General features: G+C 42.2%; 1 pseudogene; it reads left to right on the plus strand.

Annotated features, from left to right (window-relative positions):
* The first annotated feature begins 2458 nt into the window (after window positions 1–2458).
* LOC139369765 (haloacid dehalogenase-like hydrolase domain-containing protein 3) lies at window positions 2459–3155 on the plus strand (annotated as a pseudogene).
* The last annotated feature ends 16485 nt before the right edge of the window (window positions 3156–19640 follow it).

Below are 19640 nucleotides of genomic sequence, written 5' to 3' on the forward strand. Positions count from 1 at the left end.
GAAACCTGGCACCATCCCTACGATGAAGCATGGTGGTGGCAGAATCATGCTGTGGGGATGTTTTTCAGACGCAGGGACTGAGAGACTAGACAAGATCGAGGCAAAAATAAACAGAGCAAAGTACAGAGAGATCCTTGAAAAAGAAAACTGTTCCAGAGCTCCCAGAACCTCAGACTGAGGTGAAGGTTCACCTTCCAACAGGACAATGACCCTAAGCACATAGCCAAAAGAACTTTGGGACAAGTCTCTGAATGTCCTTGAGTGGCCCAGCCAGAGCCCGTACTTGAACCCAATGTAACATTTCTGGAGAGACCTGAAAATAGCTTTGCAGCAACACTCCCCATCCAACCAGACAGAGGTTGAGAGGACCTGCATGAAGAATGGGATATTCTCCCCAAATAAAGGTGTGCCGAGCTTGTATCGTAAAAATGTCTAAACCTGTTTTTGCTTTGTCATTATGGGGTATTGTGTGTAGATTGAGGGGGGGACTATTTTAATACATTTTATAATAAGGCTGTAATCTCTCAATGTGGATTAAGTCAAGGGGTCTGAATACTTCCCGAAGGCACAGTTGTCAGTGCCAGCTCAAGCTTATTTGTAATTTTGCTATACCTAGTGTGCAGAGCAGTGTAGGATAACTGTGTTTGTTCTGGCAGGTACTCTAAGGTGGACATGAACACCCAGGAGGCCTATGAGCTGGCTGCGAAGGGGAAACTCCGTCCCTATTATGACAGGCCTGCGTTTATTACACTTCCAACCACCCCACTATACCTTGGGTAAGTATTTCACCTGTACTGTACAATACCCTCCTGGATAGACACTTGTTCACACACATGGCTACAGAGTAACACGCATACATGCAATAGGACTTGGCACATGTCCCTTTTTAACTGATAAACTGCAACAGTCACCTTAATGTTGCATTCGATATGTATTAGATATTCTGTAATAGTTTGCTAATTCCATTTTTCACATTACATTAATCAGAGGTGCAGTGTTTGAATGAAACCCAGCGATACCTGTGCAGAATCTTGCATGAGGTGGGCTTGTAGCTCCGCAGCACGACTGTATGTAAAGCAGTGCGCCGCACGCGTGACGGACCCTTCACCGTACAGCACGCTTTGATCCGCCAACACTGGACTGCCCCTGATGTTACACAGGCCATCCAACAGTCCAGGAAGGCTAGCAAATCCAAGAGCACACAGCCAGGGGAGAATACAGGAACAGCCAGGCGAAGACAGGAAATAGAGGAAGAAGCAGCAGTCACTGGTGATTCCCACCAGTTACACTTGGTATTGACCTCAAAATCATTTGGCTCTTGATGTCCTTGGGATTAGATATCCTTGAATAGACTGGTTTTAGACAATCAATGCAGATGTGGAAAGACAGCTATTTTTCAAGTGCAATGTCTGCTTTTTTTCTGAAATGTGTGACCTCTTTTTTTTGTAAAATGTGTGACCTCTTTATGTTTGTGTATCAATGTGTTTATTCATCTTATAAATGAAATAATATTCCAACTGTGATGATATATGATATCAAAATACACTTTAGCGACCAAGAAATACCAGAATGATCTACACTGCTTCCAAGTTAACACTAGATGGCAGCACAAGACAAATTTGATTAGCCACATTTCAGAAATCATTTTTTAGCAATCTGTGTAATTTTGCAACCACACTTCGGATTATAAAACATTTATGTAAAGGATTAACACACAGAAACAATACATTCATTATAGTAATGCATTCTCAAATGGAACCCTTCCTTAGCAAGAGATTCCGTGCTCATATTTTAGTTGCAGCACATGACCGCCGTCAGTAAGGCCCGTGCTATCAAGGATCTCCCCGTGTGCACATATGTGTTAATATCCCTGTTGGTGAGCATTTCTCCTTTGCCAAGACAATCCCCTGGCAGGTGTGGCATATCAAGAAGTTGTTCAAACAGTATGATCATTACACAGGTGCACCTTGTGCTGGAGACAATATAAGGCCACTTTAAAATGTGCAGTTTTGTCACACAACACAGATGTCTCAAGTTTTGAGGGAGTGTGTAATTGGCACGCTGACTGCAGGAATGTCCACCAGAGCTATTGCAAGAGAATTTAATGTTAATTTCTCTACCATAAACTACCTCCAACGTCGTTTTAGAGAATTTGGCAGTACGAGGCAGTACAAGGCCTTAACCAACAATGCAGTTTGAAGAAAAATAATTGTTCAAGTATTTACTAAAATAAACTGAAGTAAAAAATAAAGAAAAAATAAAGAAAACAGAAAAATAACATAATTAAAGAGCAACAATAAAAGATCAGTAGCCAGGCTATATACAGGGTGTACAGTTACAGAGTCAATGTGCGGAGGCACAGCTTAGTCGAGGTAATTGAGGTAATATGTACATGTAGGTAGAGGGTGGACATTTGATGAGCAGAGCATTTTTGTGCTTAATTTGGCATCGTTTATCGATGGGGGTGGTCCAGGACACTGTTTCCCAGTGTTGAGTACCCCTACTGGACACACTGGCACCCAACCTGTATCACAGCTTCTGCAGCTCCTGATAACTGGGAGGTGAAAGGATTATAATAACTGTACTTTCATTCAGAAATAGTTTATCAGCGTTACAATATGTTGCATAATTCATGTGACATCTCCAAAAATATTCTGTGACATAATTTGCGCAAAATGATCACGTATACCTGCATGCATTAGACATGTTCTATTCTAAACCATTCTCAATATCTTACTATTGAACACCTGATTGGCATGGTTTTGTCCAGACTCAGGGAAGACCCTGGAGAGCATCTCCTCCCTGGGTCTGAAGCAGGGTTTGATGTCCAAATTCGACAATCGTCTGGAGGGGATTCTAAGAGGCTGTGGCCTGCTGTTTCACTTCAGCTTCCTGTTCACCTCAGAGGAGGCCCGGTATAGCCAAACCTGACCCAGCCATCTTCCGCCAGACACTAGAGAAAAGTGGTGTGCCAGCCGCCAGCGTAGCTCACATTGGGGACCACTATATCTATGACTACCTGACCTCTCAGTCGCTATGCCTCCATGGGTACTTGCTGGGCAGACAGGGCAGGGATAGATACCCTGATGCACCCCACAGCATCGATAAAGACCCCGTAGGCGCTAACTGCACGTCTCCAGAAAGACATGGACTAAATGTTATTTATTACCCAAGTAAACTCAGGCCGGGATTCAAACAAACCACACCAACATCGTCCTGCACTTGACTTTTAAAGGTAATTTTGTTTCAATCCCAGTTCGATTTACTAGTTTTTATTTAGTTTCAGTTTGATAAAAATGTTTCTATTTCATTTTTTTATTATTTAGTTTCAGGTTTAGTGTTAGGCACAGAAAGTAGCCTATGCGTGGGAGGCTAGGAGCCATTTCTGTGTTGTAGGCATATAGTTTGTGTCATGTCCTGACCATAGAGAGCCTTTATTTTCTATGATGGAGCCCGGCACCATCTGTGTCAGCTCTACGCCCCAAGTCTTTAGTACGCCTTCACAGCCCAGTACGTCCTGTGCCAACTCCTCGTACTCACTGTGCGAAGTGTGTTAAAGTTCCGGTACAATTGATGCCGGCTATACACACCAGGTCTTCAGTGCGCCTTCACAGCCCAGTACGTCCTGTGCCAGCTCCCTGCACTTGCCCAGTATGTCCTGTGCCAGCTCCACGCACCAGGCCTCCAGTGCACCTCCCCAGTCCGGAACGTCCTGTGCCTGCTCCCCGCACTCGCCCTGAAGTGCGTGTCACCAGTCTGGCGCCACCTGTGCCGGCTCCACGCACTAGGCCTCCAGTGCACCTCCCCAGTCCGGAACGTCCTGTGCCTGCTCCCCGCACTCGCCCTGAAGTATGTGTCACCAGTCCGGTACCACTTGTGCCGGCCCCACGCATCAGGCCTCCAGTGCGCCTCCCCAGTCCAGAGCTTCAGGCGACGGTACCCGGTCCAGAGCTTCCTGCGACGGTGCACAGGCCGGAACATCCTGCGACGGTCCACGGTCCGGAACCTCCAGCTCCAGGGCAGGAGCCTCCAGTGCGTCTTCGTTCTTGCTTTATTGTTTTGTGTGTTTCACTAAATAAAGATGTGAAACCCAGCTCACGCTGCAAGTTGGTCCTAGTATGCTTCAAACAATCGTGACAGTTTGCTAGTTTGGGATGTCACTTCCTGCCACTGGGGAAGAAGTAATACATATGGTGATGGGCCAGGACATAGGTTTGGTTAGATTTAAATCATAAATCAATCCTATTGTGACTTGGATTTAAAAGAATAAGCACCTAGACTGGTGCAAGAAATAGGGTGGAAGGAAACTCTTGCCCGTGTTTACACCAATCCAATGTTTTTTAACTTCAGTAGTAAATGTAAGAAGAATCAAGTACCTTTACCTTAATCTGACAGAAAGAGGAAAAACCTACAAATGAAGTCATGGCATATCTGGCATGTTATGCTTATGTATCACTGATTAACCCCTTCAAATAGGTTTAATAAAAACAGCCGCAACAACAACCATATAGCAGTTCCCAGCCAGCCAGATTGTGTGTGTGTGTTCTGGTTTATCTTGTAGAAGATGGCGTTACAGAAAGGGGGTCTTTCGGTTTCTCTGTTTTCTCTCTAAGAACACTTGGGATGCAGGGGCAGAAACCAGATCTAGTGCCACACAGCGCAGCTTTGGATCAAATCAAATGGTTAAAGGCTTGTAAAGTAAGCGTTTCACGGTCAGATCTACACTTGTTGTATTTGGCGCATGTGACAAAGTTTGATTTGATTTGATCAACAGCCATCCTTGCCTGCCAGAACTGGAGGTGACTCTGTAAACATGCCACCCTTTACCTATTCCAGGTATTTCCTCACCTCACACGGAGCACTTAATGCTCTCTGCCAGGTTGACCCTCTGGCTGGACAGTGACCTCAGACACAATCTTCAATGTGAGGAAGCTATATTTCTGAAGCACTGTGGTCGAGATGCTTGCTGCATTCATCCTCCTGGCATCTTTCTGCGGTCCTGCTGCTCCACGGCTGTACTCTCTGATTTACTGAAGTACAAAAGACTCTGCTTCCCCCATCAGTGGCTCCATCTCTGTTGAGCGAGGTACCAGAGACACACTTGGGTCCATCAGCCAAGCTGCATGTGAGAAGTGCTCACACAGTGACTTCAGGAGGACCTGTGTCAACTGTTTTCTCAAGTGTGCCTCAAGTTTGAGAAGGCACGGCACCACATCAGACAGCGACTGTCAGTTTGAAGGTGGTCAGTGTGAATTTTGAATGGCTCCAGCAACGTCACAAGGCCCAGCCAAGTTCTGTGCTCGCCCTCAGATTTCTTCCCTGTTAGCTAGTGATAGCTAGTGATAGTGATTCACAAACTAGGCCTCTTTGAAACATCGCCATCTACTGGCAGCATTAGAAAAAAAGCTTAAATCCCCAGAAATGTAGGGAAAAAAACTCATCATAACTAATCATAATCTATGTGGGTTTTTATTTTATATGAGTTCGTTTTGCAGCAAAAGGTAATAGTTTCAGTATAGTTTTAGTTTTCCAAATGTTTTTTGTTTTTATTTTTATTTCAGTTTACAAAATTGATTTTAAAATTGTAGTTTTTATTTTAGTTTCAGTTTTTGTTTTCTATAATAACCTTGCTTACTATCAATGTTAGTGAAACCAGCCACAAAATTATTAACATATGACCACTTTTAGATTGTCTAAAAATGGACTCTCCCCTCCGTATGTATTTGGACAGTGAAGCAAAACTTTTAAATGTGGCTCTAAACACCAGCATTTTGGATTTGAGATTAAATGTTTTACATGAGGTGGCAGTAAGATACATTGGGGTAAATTGAGCCAAAGGGGTAAATTGAGCCATCCTTGTTTCTAGGAAACCATACAAAATGTTTATAATTTGACCAAAAAATCTGAATTTCTCGGAGTCTGGAAGGAAGAAATCACATGGAAAGTGTGATAAGCAAGTTAGGTCCAAAAACAAATTTTCACCAAGTTATATAAATGTATTGCATTAGAGGTTCCATGATGCTTGTATCTAAACCAAAGTAGATACTTTTAAGATTGTTCTATACATTGAACAATTGGGGTCTCTATAAGCTTCAATATAAGGTCCTAAACCTAACATGAAAGTGCATCATTGTAGCTTTATGGGCTAAATATAGTCAAAATGTTCACCTTGGGTGGGGTAAGTTGAGCCAATGGCAAATGTAAGTGTTTTCTTCCCAGGTGTAATGCAAGGCATTATTGCTGTGATGTGAGTTAAGAACAAGGCCTGGTCTATGTTAACAGTGTTAATAAAAACGTACAAAGTGTTTGTTATATGTTAAGCCTGTGCTAAGAAATGGTTAATATGATTAAAATACAAAAAAGCTACTGTGATTGTGTTGAATTGTGTTTGGGAAATAAAGATAGACATGGTTTTTAAAAGGTGGTAATATTTTTTAAGTACAGAAATTTGTAGGAGGTTTAGCTTACCATCAACTTAACCCAGAGTAAGCATACCCATAACATGATGCAGCCACCAGTATGGTTGAACATATGAAGAGTGGTACTCAGTAATGTGTTCTATTGGATTTGCCCCAAACATAAACCTTTGTATTCACTATTATTGCACACAGAGTGAGTCCATTCAACGTATGTGACTTGTTAGGCAAAGTTTTACTCCTGAACTTATTTAGGCTTGCCATAACAAAGTGGTTGAATACTTATTGACTCAAGACATTTCAGCTTTTCATTTTTTATTAATTTGTAGAACATTCGAAAAAAATAATTTCACTGTAACATTATGGGTTATTGTGTGTTGGCCAGGCTGTAACACAACAAAATGTGGAAAAAGTCAACAGGTGTGAATAATTTCTGAAGGCACTGCATCTCAGTGCACGAGGCATCACTACAGTCCCCGGTTCGATTCCAGGTTGTATCACATCTGGCCATGATTGGGAGTCCCATAAGGCTGCGCACAATTGGCCCAGCGTCACCGGGGTAGGCCTTCATTGTAAATAAGAATTTGCTCTTGCCTGGTTAAATAAAAAAAGACAAACAACAATGATTGCAAACATAAACAAACCATACACCTTGTTAATAGAGGTCCTTGTGAATTGAGGGGTATGGTTTATTTAACTTTGCAATTATTGTTTTTTGGTGAATGATGACTGGAGTAATTTTCTTTCTAAGTGAGTAGATAATCATGGCATTATCAGCATCTTAAGAAAAACAATGCATCATGAATAAAGTTACAGAGGTTACAACAAAACATGCTAACCTCTCACCAATACCAGTAACAAGGGAAGAGTGGGGGGGTTTGTTATGATATATTTCCCTATTTCTCACTTTTTATCATTCACAATTAATTCATGATTATGCATAATAATGGTATCTTCCACATGAATTTAGACGTGTTCAAAAACATTCTATTCTTACTAACAATAAAAGTGACTCCGAAAGGCCACACTACATTATTCATCATTCACTTCCTATTGGGCAAAACATAATCTGAAACACAACCAAAACAAGCTGTGAATGCATCCAAAATGTTTGTAAAGTCCCAAGCTTTATGTAGTCAATGTGTGCTAGGAATATGGGACCAAATACTAAACATTTTACTACTTTAATACACCATAAGTGAATTTGTCCAAATACTTAAGTATTTGACATTTGAAGAGGTCATGACTTCTAAACTGTAAAACAGACATGTATTTATTTGTTTATCAAATAAAAGATGACATTCTGTAGTGTCGCCTCAAATGAAACATTTGATCTCAAACCCAAAATGCTGGAGCATAGAAACCAATTCAAATGTTTAGCTTCACTGTCCAAATACATTCTGAATCGTTTATCTAACATTTTCCGAATACACTTTCTGTCAAGTTGTTGTGACAGCCTCCAATAAATGGATTATGTTCAATAAATACAAATGTCTGTCCTGCAGCCAGTCCTGCTTTACATCTACCACCGACGATATTTCATCATCGTCGACCTCCTTTGTTAGGGCTCTGCAGCGGCAAATGGGCATACTTCAGCTCATATCACATGTATCATCAATCATATGTCCCAACTGCATTATGGAAAATAAGAACAGTCACCATCATGCTTACAGGCTTGGCTACAGCCCATGTGTCACACATGGGATGGATCAGAACCTACAAAACAGGCAAACCCCCTAATTCAATGCCATGGACATGCTCCTTATCATTCCAATGCAGACTTGAAATCCAACCACAAAATGTGTGCCTGCAGTGTGTGTTAATTGGCATGTAAGTGTGCCAAACTGCCAGACGAGAGGAGGGAGGAGTTTGACGTTATGACATTGTAAGAGGGATTGGATCATCACACAGCCCACTGGAGCACATGCATTATCATGAATCTGCTGTGAACCACAGTACCATCATTGGTCAACGCTTACTGGGAAAGGAGTTAGTCTGTGGACTGGAATCCCTTCTCCCAGATTAGATTGCGTGAGATTCTTCCCTATACACTGAGCTTACAAAACACTAAGAACGCTTTCCTAATATTGAGTTGCACCCCCCCTTTTGCCCTCAGAACAGACTCAATTCGTTGGGGCATAGACTCTAAATGGACACCGATGCTTCCCACAGTTGTGTCAAGTTAGCTGGATGTCCTTTGGGTGGTGGACATTAACCGGTCTCCTCCCCTTCACCGATTGAAGTGGATTTAACAAGTGACATCAATAAGGGATCATAGCTTTCACCTGGATTCACCTCGTCAGTCTATGTCATGGAAAGAGCAGGTGTCATTAATGTTCTGTACACTCAGCGTGTACTGCGTCAATGGAAGAGTTAAGCTGTTACTGCGAGAACAGTAGATCCATTTATTTATTTTTTTACAAAGAATATCCCATTAAAGACCATCTATGTTTATGTTGAGTGCAGATGTCATTGGGTGTTTTATTTAATGATGATTGTGTTTGAGCACAATCAACCAAGATGTCTGAGGGGGAGAGAGAGAGCATGGGCCCAGGAGGCTGGGAAGCCAGGTGGGGAAGTAGGAGCTTGATCACTTAACCCTAATACCCAAATACTCTTACTTCTAGCCTAGCCATCTGCTCCGAGGCAGATAATGGGAATGTTGGGTTAGGATCAGAAAGGAGAGGACAGGGGAGCAAGCCAAAAATGAGAGAGGAGGGGGTCCAAAGTATGACAATTGAAATCAGACTGTCCCGAGGGGTATACTACGATGCAAGCTAGTTCTACTCTGGGTTTTCTAATGCTAGCCAGCTTGTAGTTAGCTTCACATTCCAGCTTAGGCTTTATCTATATTAAAACAGTGAATATTGCTAGTCTGCCTGCCGTTAACTCTAGCAGGCTTGAAACTGCACATGCATGTCGCACGCCAAACTCTTCACTGAGACAATGCTGAAACATCAATCAATGGTCGAGTGAGTGCCACATTTCCATTTGTGCCGAAATCAAAATGAAAGAAAAGTTGTCATGCAAATTCCGCAGGCTTATGGTGTGAAATAGGTTTGTAGAAGGGCTGTCTTTATTTGATCAGTTTATTGCAATCTTTGGTGTGCTATTGTAGGGTTTCCCAGCCCCCGAAGTGACTCATCAACACTATATGCAAAATCATTTGTCTTCTCAGGAATTCAGCATTCTCTACTATGCAGAGATGTTGGGATTTAGAGAGGGACCGACCGTCTCGAGTCTACTTGCAGCATAAGGTAGATTAGGAGCCTTCTCCTAAAATGTAGGATGTTGATTATGTGACGATGATTTGTTAATTATTTCTTCCCTTGCAACTCAATCATTTCTACATCCATTTGTGATGGAGATGTAGGTTACTTTTGAGAATGTGCTTTTTTATGTATACAGACTGCTAGACAAAAGGAACTGCCACCAGTTACTCACATAATATTTGCGAAGTGCATATGGCTAAGTCTATCTGTATGTATAGATGTGCGTGTGCTATGAGTCAAGTCATTGCCTTGTGTCTAACAAAATGGCCGTAGAACCTTCACCACTGGTATGCTAATGTTGGATGCTGTATACTGAGATGCTAATACATTTCATTTTCAATTTGCTTGTGAAACCAGTTGCCCTGAAGTCCTGATTTAACTTCAGGAATTGTTCTTGATTATTTAAAAAGTCTGGTTCTTTAGTTTATTTTCTCATTTTCAAGGCTATTCCATTTTCTCTCAAAGGGAGGAGAGTTTTTCATTTCAAATATTATTTCTTATATGATGCAGTGAGCTTTGATGTATTTTATATTAATCTGACTGTTTTGATAAAACTACGTCTGAAGTTGCTATTGATCAATCCAATCAGATAGACAATGGTACCACGCAAATGGACACCACTGAAGTGATGCTGCTAGAACCATGAACTGCTGGTCTGAAGAGTGTATAGTGACTACAGGGCTGGCCGTCCGGTTTTTAACACTTTTATCTGATGCAGAATCAGATCTGTTCCAGGGAGGATTTTGTAGGGTGGCCTAGCACCCGAAGTGACTTATCAACCCTCTATGCAAAAGGTTTTGTCTTCTCTTGGGGCATGGCATTTCCGGCTATGACCTCCCTCTCGCCCTATCCCTCCCTTTCAAGGGTATTGGGAAACATATGTTAACATTGCCATTACAAGTGAAGTAGATTATAAACAAAAGTGAAATAAACAATAAAAATGAACAGTAAACATTACACTCACAGAAGTTCCAAAAGAATAAATACATTTCAAATGTCATTATGTCTATATACAGTGTTGTAACAATGTGCAAATAGTTAAAGTACAAAAGGGAAAATAAATAAACATGAGTTGTATTTACAATGGTGTTCGTTCTTTACTGGTTGCCGTTTACTTGTGGCAACAGGTTACAAATATTTCTGCTGTGATGGCACACTGTGGTATTTCACACAGTAGATATGGGAGTTTATCAAAATTGCGTCTCTAATATGGTCATACATTTGGCAGGAGGTTAGGAAGTGCAGCTCAGTTTCCACGTCATTTTGTGGTCCTCTCCTCTCTTGAGAGCCAGGTCTGCCTAAGACGGACTTTCTCAATAGCAAGGCTATGCTCACCGAGTCTGTACATAGTCAAAGCTTTCCTTAAATTTGGGTCAGTCACAGTGGTCAGGTAATCTGCCACTGTTTACTCTCTGTTTGAGGCCAGATAACAAAAAAAGCAGAACAAACTAGAATGCTAATTCTTTCCAATGTGTCAAGTAGTTATCTTTTTATTTTCTCATGATTTGGTTGGGTCTAATTGTGTTATTTTTCTCCCTCTCACTCTCCAATCATGCCTAGACTAATGCTTTGTAATGCTTTTTACTGTAGCTTTAGCATATGCCTTTTATGCAAATCCATTCATTTAAACATTTTAATTAAATATTTTCTTAGTTCTTTCTAGACCTTTCTACTACTGTAACTCAACTATAGTCTCTTGCATATTGCTAAATAATCTTTATGGAGTCAGATAATTCATTTAATAGACTGTCAACATATTAATTTAATTGTCTTATACCCACCCATAAGACAGGTGAGGTGTATATACACACACACACACACACACACACAGTGCCAAACTATAGTATACCTTGCCAAAACTATAGTTTGCCAACAAGAGATTTGTGGAGTGGTTGAAAAACAGGTTTTAATGACTCCCACCTGAGTGTATGTAAACTTCCGACACACACACACACATATACATATACACAGTTGAAGCTGGAAGTTTACATACACTTAGGTTGGTTTCAACCACTCCACAAATTTATTGTTAACAAACCGTAGTTTTGGCAAGACGGTTAGGAATGTTCTTTGTGCATGACACAAGTAACAGCACAAACTAGCTCTAACCAGAATAGAAAGAGGAGTGGAGGCCCCGGAGCACAACTGAGCAAGGGGACAAGTACATTAGAGTGTCTACGAGATCTGCCTAGAAGGCCAGCATCCCGGAGTCACCTCTTCACTGTTGACATTGAGACAGGTGTTTTGTGGGTACTATTTAATGGCGCTGCCAGTTGAGGACTTGTTTCTCAAACTAAACACTCTAATGTACTTGTCCTCTTGCTCAGTTTTGCACCGGGGCCTCCCACTCCTCTTTCTATTCTGGTTACAGCCAGTTTGCACTGTTCTGTGAAGGGAGTAGTACACAGCGTTGTATAAGATCTTCAGTTTCTTGGCAATTTCCGCGCACGGAATAGCCTTCATTTTTCAGAACAAGTACAGACTGATGAGTTTCAGAAGAAAGTTCTTTGTTTCTGGCCATTATTTGAGCCTGTAATCGAACCCACAAATGCTAATGCTCCAGATACTCAACTAGTCTAAAGAAGGACAGTTGTATTGCTTCTTTAATAAGCACAACAGTTTTCAGCTGTGCTAATATAAATTGCAAAAGGGTGTTCTAATGATCAATTCCACCAATCGCTGGAGCAGACAGGACTGGCAAAAAATGCTCTTCACTGATGAGTCGCAGTTTTGTCTCACCAGGGGTGATGGTCGGATTTGCGTTTATGGTCGAAGGAATGAGCGTTACACTGAGGCCTGTACTGTGGAGCGGGATTGATTTGGAGGTGGAGGGCCTGTCATGGTCTGGGGCAGTGTGTCACAGCATTATCGGTCTGAGCTTGTTGTCATTGCAGGCAATCTCAACGCTGTGCGTTACAGGGAAGACATCCTCCTCCCTCATGTGGTACCCTTCCAGGTACCCTTCCCCCCAGAAATGTCCGGGAACTTGCAGGTACCTTGGTGGAAGAGTGGGGTAACATCTCACAGCAATTACTGTCAAATCTGGTGCAGTCCATGAGGAGGAGATGCACTGCGGTACTTAATGCAGCTGGTGGCCCCACCAGATACTGACTGTTACTTTTGATTATGACACCCCCTTTGTTCAGGGACACATTATTCAATTTCTGTTAGTCACATGTCTGTGGAACTTGTTCAGTTTATGTCTCAGTTGTTGAATGTTGTTACGTTCATACAAATATTCACACATGTTAATTTTGCTGAAAATAAACGCAGTTGACATTGAGAGGACATTTTTTTATTTTTTATATATGTCGGCTGGATTTACCGTGTATGACCTGGAGTGTTTGGACTTAGCTGCTGGCGTTTGGACCAACACTACCGAGAACCCGATTCATGTACTGAACCCTGCTATCCTTGACCCCGGCTGCGGCCTGGGTGGACCAGGATGGAGGACCCAACACAGGTACTGTCCTGTTCAAAATAACTCTCATTCTGAGGTGATTTTGATGACGGTCTCCCACTTCATTTGTGACAAACTCTCCTAACCTGAAGAGGTTTGTCACAATACATACACACACACTTTTTTTTATCCCCGTCCCCGCAGGAGGCCTTTTGCCTTTTGGTAGGCCATCATTGTAAATAAGAATTTGTTAATTGACTTGCCTAGTTAAATAAAAGGTTAAATAAATACAAAGAAATTAGAAGAAATTAACGGGGCTGTAGTGGAGCAGGTTGAGAGCTTAAGGTTCCTTGGTGTCCACATCACCAACAAACTATCATGGTCCAAACACACCAAGACAACACCTATTCCCCTCAGGAGACTGACAAGATTTGGCATGGGTCCTCAGATCCTCAAAAAGGTTCTGCACCATCGAGAGCATCCTGCTCGGCCTCCGACCTCAAGGCACTACAGAGGGTCGTGCGTACGGCCCAGTACATCATTCGGGTCAAGCTTCCTGCCATCCAGGACCTCTATACCAGGCGGTGTCAGAGGAAGGCCAAAGACCAAAGACTCCAGCCACCCTTTACCAAAGACTCCAGCCACCCTTGTCATAGACTGTTCTCTCTGCTACCGCATGGCAAGCAGTACCGGAGCACCAAGTCTAGGTCAAAAGGGCTTCTTAACAGCTTCTACCCCCCCCCCCCCCCCCCCCCCCCCCCCCCCCAAGCCCATAAGGCTCTTGAACAGTTAATCAAATAGCTACACGCACTATTCGCAATGTCCCCACCCCACCCCCCCATTTTTACACTGCTGCTACTCTGTTTATTGTCCATGCGTAGTCACTTTACCTCTACCTACATGTACACATTACCTCAACTAACCGGCTGCCCCGCATATTGACTCTGTACCGGAGCCCCCTGTATATTAGCCTCGCTACTGTAATATTATTGTTGCTCCTTAATTATTTGATACATTTCTATTTATTTTTCTCTTAAAACTGCATTGTTGGTTGATGGCTTGTAAGTAAGCATTTCACTGTAAGGTCTACTACACCTGTTGTATTCGGAGCATAACATTTTGTTTGATTTGAGGGTCAGTTCGAAACAGACAAAGGGAGAAGGTGGGGCTGAGAGAGGCTCCAAAGGGTTGGGGAAAACTCCCCCTTATAGCACCCTAACAGGTGAGTTAGAGCTTCTCCTTTTCCCCTCTCCGATCATCCATCACGCAGTAAGTCTTTTGTGTATCTTTAGGGAGGGATGCCACCAGAAGAGCTTAATTCAAAGCTGGCTTTGGTAGCTTAGGCAGACGGCTCCACACAAATCCAATTGTTAACATAATGGGATTGGGAAAGAAAAACGCAGCACATGGAGGGAGAAAAAGAAAGGGTATAGCAAAATGTAGATACGAGAGGAGGAGGAAGAGGTCAAGCAAAAACATCTGCAACGGGAAAGGAGAACAACATGGTGATGGATGGAATCAACTTCACGTCACCTACACTCATGCACTGAACAAAGTACACACGTATTTTGTTCTGCCCCGTGTTGGGAAATATACTCTCACTTAAGTAAAACCTTTGCTTCCCTCAGCTGAAAAAAAAAGCACTCTAGACCGAGGCTCTTTGTTCAGTTGTGCCTGAGATTTGCGGTTTAGTTTTTCTGTTTCCATTCATTCTACCTCTAAAATATTCAGTAGAAGGAAAAAATAGATGGGCAGAGAGCTCTGAATAAAGAGTGTAACTGGTCTGTTAGAGGAGAGGTGGATGAAGTGAGTGAAAAGGGTAGGCACGCAATGGAGGAAATATCTTTGAGGAGAGAGAAAGTCAACTGGGGAACAAAAAGTGGGTCAGAATGAAGGGTATAAGTGTACACTGCTTTCCTAACGATCAGCTTACTTCTCCTTCTTGGCCATTTGTCCTTTGTTAGCGAGTAGGAGTCCTAAGATGTTACTGGGCAACAGAAAACAGCAGGGAGACAGCCACCTTTGCAGATTTCAGTCTTCATTGAAAAAGAAATAAACATCCATACAAGTCAAGGACATTACATCATCATACAACTGGTTAGTTCACACGAGAATATCCAGAAACGTTGTACTGTTGATGAAGATCCAAAAAGTTTATATTTGACAAGGTAAAGTAGTATTTGACATTGTCAATACTACTGTTATGTGCTGTACAGTCCATTATCCTTATTCTCTTCAAAATAAAAAGTGTACATGGATTACACACTACATGACCAAAAGTGTGTGGAGACCTGCTCGTTGAACATCCCATTCCAAAATCACGGGCATTAATATGGAGTTGATCCCCCCTTTGCTGCTATAACAGCCTCCAGTCTTCTGGGAAGGCTTTCCACTACATGTTGAAACATTGCTGAAGGGACTTGCTGAAGGGACTTGCTGAAGGGACTTGCTTCCATTCAGCCACAAGAGCTTTAGGGAGGTCGGGCACTGATGTTGGGCGATTAGGCATGGCTCGCAGTCTGCGTTCCAATTCATCTCAAAGGTGTTCGATGGGTTGAGGTCAGGGCTCTGTGCAGGCCAGTCAAGTTCTTCCACACCGATCTCAACAAACCATTTCTGTATGGACCTCGCTTTCTGCAAGGGGGCATTGTCATACTGAAACAGGAAAGGGCCATATCCAAACTGTTGCCACAAAGTTAGAAGCACAGTATTGTCTAGAATGTCAGTGTATGGTGTAACGTTAAGTTCCCCCTTCACTGGAACTAAAGGGCCTAGCCTGTGACCATGAAAAACAGCCCCAGACCATTATTCTTCTGCCACCAAACTTTACAGTTGCCACTATGCATTCAGATAGGTAGCGTTCTCCTGTCATCCGCCAAACCCGGACTTGTCTGTTGGACTGCCAGATACTGAAGTGTGATTCATCACTCCAGAAAACGTGTTTCCTCTGCTCCAGAGTCCAATGGCGGCGAGCTCCAGCCAACGCTTGACATTGCTCATGGTGATCTTAGGTTTGTGTGCGGCTGCTCGGCCATGGAAACCCATTTCATGAATTTCCCGAAGAACAGTTCTTGTGCTGAAGTTGCGTCCAGAGGCAGTTTGGAACTCGGCAGTGAATGTTGCAACCGAAGACAAGCACTCAGCGGTTTCATTCTGCGAGCTTGTGTGGCCTACCACTTCACGACTGAGCCGTTGTTGCTCCTAGACGCTTCCACTTCACAATAACAGCACTTACAGTGGACTGGGGCAGCTCTAGAAGGGCAGAAATTTGATGAACTGACGTGTTGGAAAGGTGGAATCCTTTGACTGTGTCACATTGAAAGTCACTGAGCTCTTCAGTAAAGCCATTCTACTGGCAATGATTGTTATGTAGATTGCATGGCTGTGTCCGCAACAAGTGTGCCTGAAATAGCTGAATCCACTCATTTGAAGGGGTGTCCACATACTTTTGGCCCTGTAGTGTATTTCATTTGTATAGTTTACAACTTTACATTGTTCAGTAGGTGTGTTGTCCATGCTTACCTACATGACCATCAACTTTCACTGTATACACAGATATTGTTGCTTGAAATCTCATTTTCAGTTCATAACCAGATGTTGTTAACAGAAAAACATGAGTAATATCTGGGACACAAACTGTTGTATTGAGGCTTCTAAACAAAATATTCACAATACAATGGAAAAAGAGTTTGCCCCTGTCTCAATCATACATTTTATTTCAACCCCTCTAACTTTCCCTCCTTATTCGATTCTCTTTTAGCATCTCTTGCACATTTTTCATGCACCTGAAAGTTCAAAATATTTATCTACTGATAAAAATGTGGTTTCTGACTGCTTTCATTTAATCAAATAGAATTTTGTAGGCTTATGGAATAATAAGCATAGCCAAAATGTCTGAATTGAATACACACATTTACAAATAAATATAGAGCTGGTCTCCAACCCTACTTACTTTCCCTCAAAGTATTTGTATTTCAGCAATTCACAATTATTTTGCATGTTTATTTTTTTCCCCAGAACTGTACAAAATCGCCATTCAGATGCTTCAGCTCTCTATTCCCATCATATGTTCTCTCCTCTTAAACCACAATTGACCGTTGTAAAACAACACACTCTAGCTAAAAGCTCTGTTTGTGCATATTTGTGGGGTGAAATAATATAAGAACGGTGTTGTCATATTTGTTTCATATCTAGAAACAGTGTATTTTGTGTATACACGCATAGGTGGATGTGCCCTATAGCATGTGTCTTTGCATGTGTAACTGTGCTCTATCAGACATGTAAGATCTTCAGGTGCATTTGGCATCTTTCACAAGTGAAGGGACTGCAACTTAAGTGCAGAAGTGTGCTTCGAAGGAGTGAGCAAACTTGCTATGTAGTGTACCCCAGGAAAACATTACTATACAATGAAGTGTATGTCTAGAAAAAGTCGCGAGAAGAATCGCATGCATACAATGTTCTCAGTAACATATATGCAGTGTTGAGATGTTAAAATGCAATATAGTACTTTAAGTAGATAGATCAACATGTACTTTACACTGTGTGGAAACTATATTAGTAGTTCTATAACTTTGTTAGTATCAAGAAAAAAATCTCATGAACTGTTGATCTCATGAACAAATGAACTGTTTGTTTGTCTGTCTGTCGGAGTGAGCAAGGTGAGCCGCACGCGCTCTACCAAAGACAAACTACTTACTAACTCAGGTTTGATTACTAGTTTCTCCTTTCATAGGTGGAGCTGCTTTCCTTTGCTAGTCTGAGCTATATATGAGCTGCTTAATTAGCCATATACAGTGCATTCATAAAGTATTCAAACTCCTTGACTTTTTCCACATTTTGTTACATTCCAGCCCTATTCTAAAATGTGTAAAAAAATATATATAAAAATGTCTCAGTCTACACACAATACCCCATAATGACAAATCAAATACAGGTTCTTGGAAATAGCCATTTACATAAGTATTCAGACCCTTTTCTATGAGACTCAAAATTGTGCTCAGGTGCATCCTGTTTCCATTGATCATTCTTGAGGTGTTTCTACAACTCAACTGTCTATATGAGGTCCCATAGTTGACAGTGCATGTCAGAACAAAAACCAAGCCATGAGGTCGAAGGAATTGTCCTTGGAGCTCCTAGACAGGAGTGTGTCGAGGCACAGATCTGGGGAAGGGTGCCAAAACATTTCTGCAGCATTGAAGTTCCCCAAGATCACAGTGGCCTCCGTAATTATTTAATGGAAGAAGCTTGGAACTACAAAGACTCTTCCTAGAGCTGGCTGCCCGGTCAAACTGAGCAATCAGGGGAGAAGGGCCTTGGTGAAGGTGGTGACCAAGAACCCGATGGTCACTCTGACTGAGCTCCAGAGTTCCTCTGTGGAGATGGGAGAATCTTGCAGAAGGACAACCATCTTTGCAGCACTCCACCAATCAGGCCTTTATGGTAGAGTGGCCAGACGGAAGCCACTCCTCAGTAAAAAGGCACAACGGCCCGCTTGGAGTTTGCAAAAAGGCACCTAAAAGGACTCTTAGACCATTAGAAACAAGATTCTCTGGTCTGATGAAACCAAGATTGAACTCTTTGGCCTGAATGCCAAGTCTGAAGTAAACCTGGCGCCATCCCTACGGTAAATCATGGTGGTTACAGCATCATGCTGTGGGGATGTTTTTCATTGGCAGGGACTGGGAGACTAGTCAGGATCAAGGGAAAGATGAACGAAGTATAGAAAGATTCTTGATGAAAACCTGCTGCAGAGAGCTCAGGACCTCAGACTGGGGGGCGAAGATTCACCTTCCAACAGGAACGACCCTAAGCACACAGCCAAGACAACGCAGGTGTGGCTTCGGGAAAAGTCTCAATGTCCTTGAGTGGCCCAGCCAGAGCCCGGACTTGAACCCGATCTAACATCTCTAGAGAGACCTGAAAATAGCTGTGCAACGACGCTCCCCATCCATCCTGACAGTTCTTGAGAGGATCTGCAGAGAAGAATGGGAGAAACTCCCCAAATAAAGGTGTGCCAAGCTAGTACCCAACAAGACTTGAGGCTGTAATCGCTGCCAAAGGTGCTTCAACAAAGTACTAAGTAAAGGGTCTGAATACTTATGTAAATTTCATATTTCAGTTGTTTATTTGTAATAAATTATTGAACATTTCTTAAAGCCTGTTTTTGCTTTGTTATTATGGGGTATTGTGTGTAGAAAAACAATTTAATGAATTTTAGAATAAGGCTGTAACATAACAAAATGTAGAAAAAGTCAAGGGTTCTGAATACTCTCCGAATGCATTGTAAGCCAAATATCTGTACATATTTCCAATATTTTCATTCAAAATCTTTCTCTCAGGCTGCCAGTTTTGGTTATACACCACATGTCGGCTACACAGACCCATAGAGATGTATAGAGGGCACACTTGTCACTAGACGGAAGAGATCAATGGCAAAGACCAGATGTGCACCCTCTATACATTTCTATGGACAGCAGCTGTCATGATTTCTCCAAACAGACTTTCTCCGCCTGTTCGAGAACTAAATGAAGAAACGAGTCGAGATCGGATCAT

Source organism: Oncorhynchus clarkii, chromosome 17 (genome assembly GCF_045791955.1).
Source record: "Oncorhynchus clarkii lewisi isolate Uvic-CL-2024 chromosome 17, UVic_Ocla_1.0, whole genome shotgun sequence".
Taxonomy (NCBI): Eukaryota; Metazoa; Chordata; class Actinopteri; order Salmoniformes; family Salmonidae; genus Oncorhynchus; species Oncorhynchus clarkii.